This window comes from Euprymna scolopes, chromosome 7, assembly GCF_053919585.1.
Source record: "Euprymna scolopes isolate OS-2025 chromosome 7, ASM5391958v1, whole genome shotgun sequence".
NCBI classification, from domain to species: Eukaryota; Metazoa; Mollusca; class Cephalopoda; order Sepiida; family Sepiolidae; genus Euprymna; species Euprymna scolopes.
Window position 1 is genome coordinate 23,357,934 of NC_136488.1, and position 3,195 is coordinate 23,361,128.

Genomic DNA, 3,195 nt, shown 5'->3' on the forward strand with positions numbered 1-3,195 from the left:
CATCCAAAAAATATTCAGCAGCAATATATTACATATGAAAGATACCAATGTGAAATTTCAACAGGTCCCACTAGTATAAAGCATAAAACCTTTTACGAACAGACTCGACATAAAATAGCTCAGAAAGAAGTGATACGCTGTAAAACAAAACAACCAAAGAAACTGAATTTAAGGAATATTTGTTAATAGATATCTAATACCTATTGTTAAAATTTCATAAAGATCGTATCTGAAATTTCATGAATGGGTTGGACCTCCTGTTTGTCTGTTTGCAGAAAATTAAATTAAACTAAATACAGCTCACATTATTCACTCTTACAGCTTTGTTTCAACGAACATAATGACCGATTAATTCCTTTAGGAGTGAATTCTGTACATACAACTATAACTATATGAGCAAATATACATATCTAAATGTACGTAAATAGAGATAATAAAGCTAAACGTGATCGCAGAAACATTGTTTGTACATCACACAATGGATAGGAAAATTAAAGAGAAGGCCAATTCAGATGTTCACTTAAAACCGTACGACATGTACTAAAATCATGGGGAGTCTTGTTGGTATTAAAAATTCAGAGAAAGTCATCGATCGTAATCAGCAAGAATTAAATAATAAGGAGAGTAAAAAGTGGATCTTCGATTTAACTTTGGCGACTTTGTAACTTAAAAAAAAAATTTGTCTTTTAGTTCTCACATTCCATGAGCGATGTTTCTAAGAAAAGGGGAAGAATTGCTGTTTTCTGGATCGGTATCTGTCCATCTCATTTTTAGCGTTCGCTGGTTTTTATACTATTATTTAGCTTCTTACATCAAGTGGCTTCATTCCTTTTCTGAAGCGATTTCCATAAAAAAACGACGTGCAACGTGATTTCAAAGGATTAAATGAACGAAGAGTAGTGTGTATCTAGGAAGACCAATTACTACTTGTGAATCAGAACAGCTAGTAAGTAAATAATTATATGAGGGTAGTTTCAAAAGTAACGGCTTCTATTTTTTTAGCACAAAATGTTGAAAAGCCACGAACACGGGAGTCGTGCCATTAAAGCGGGCGACCTTTTGTGCTTTTAGTTACCACCATTCTCAAGGGACTTTTGCCAGAAATTCAATGGCGCATCTCTGCTTCTGACGAACGTCCGTGACAGGTTCTGCTCAAACAGTCAATATTTGCAACAGAGAGATGAAGCTTTCAAATCATGAATGCATAGGTTCAGTTACCATAGCAATATAATTTGCAATCGTGTTTGATCCGTTCGGGCGAAAAAAAAATAGGAGGTATTACTTTTGAAACATCCCTCATAATTTCCAAGTGACAAAATGCTGATTTTCAAAATTGAAGCAAATTCCGATCATTTTAAGGTTTTTAATGGATAATAATAATAATAATAATAAAAAAAAAATGAAACTTTTTCTAGGCCGACAACTTGAATTATATGGATTCTATTTTTCACGCAGTTTTCATCTTTTTACTCTGTTTCGATTGCTTTGAATCGTGCAACGGCGTTTTAATATATTATATATTCATCCTTATCTGCAAGTATTTATAAATGTTAATCTAAAATGATATACGTTTACAATAGTACGTGATTGTTTCAGTATTTAGAGCCCTATGTCCAATTCAGACAAGGTGATACTTATCTTTAAAACAACCTTTAACTTGCATGCATGTTAATTTTAATGAAATAAGCTTTGTATTCTTACACACCAAAATGTCAAAAACAAGGATTGGAAAAATAGAACGATGATATCTATCAATTTGTGTGCTTCATTTATCACGTGTCTATTTATAAACTAGTAGGATTACCAGGCGTTTCAAATTCGTCGGATTAAATGTGATTATATTGTCCAATAGGGCCGGCTGCAAACTATGTCACCAATAATGCACAATGGCAGCAAACAGTTCAAACTTCCAAAAAGCAAATAAAGAAAGTAAAAAGTGAAAGCTTGATTTACTTGTGTTACTATCGCCCCCCCCCCAATGTTAGGAAGTAGGTATAGAAAGAGAAAATTAAATAGAAAAAAAAGGGAGAATGGGTTTATCGGCAAAATAATAGAGATAAAGTTATTAATCGAGGTAGACAAAAGAAGCTAAATGGAATTGTTAGTCAGAGTGTGACGAACAAAAGACCGAACATAAAAGGTAAATATCTTTAAAGTTAGTCTGTGGGCGGTGAATTTTGCGACGGTCTTTACGACAGTAACTTTGGACCAGTTTTGAGTGTGACGGTGGCCGACAGTGACAGTAGAAGATAGACGAGCTGACAGCAACTGATGAGCGTGACATTGACAGAACGCAGATGTGGACCTTGCGCGTAAAAGCTCGATGGTATCACACGCCCCCCCCCACACACACAATGCAATTATATTTGCAGAATGTGTTGGCATTTGTGTTTTATTTTTATTTTATACTTGTAAACCCGTGCTCGTCTCTTCGACAGCCATCAATGTGAGAGACGACGACACGTCCAGAAAAGAAGATGAAAGAGAAGAAAACCATGGAAACAGGGCGGCGGTGTTGTCGAGCGGGGACAACGTATTTTTGTCACAGTTTCGAAAGCCTCGTAACTCTCGTTCCCTTTGTTTATCACATTCCATGAACGATGTTTCTGACAAAGGGGTAAAAGTTCTCATTTCTCGGTCTCACGCTTATCGTTGGCTAGTTTTCTTAAAATAGTGCTTTTTTTCTTTCTTTTTTTTGGCTCTTACATCAAGTGGCTTCATACCTTGCCTAGAGTGATTTCTATAAAATTATCTTCAATAAATTGGATCGCAAATCCAACTTTCCACTAACATGCTCTCCTCCTCCAAAATAAAAATATCACTGACCTTAAACAATCTATAGCTTTTTATTTCCAAGACGAGACTTTCCATTGATAAATATCAAACTAAATTTTTCTGAACATAGTTTCTTCTTTGTCAAAAATAACAGCATGCCAGAGGATAGACTTACTCAAATTGAAACAGATTATATAATGTAGATAAAAGGAATAGCTGCCTTACACATTACTAAAATGCTAGTTTTATTTTGGTGTCTTCAACTGCCCCCCCCCTATTTTTGCTGATGAGGAGACTTTGTCATTAAAGGACAAAACTTTTGTCAAATAATTGTTCAATATTCATTGTCAATTTAAATAAAGTGAACATCGTTTCTGAAACGATCGTACAATCTATTGGATTTTGTTTGTTTTCCTTTTG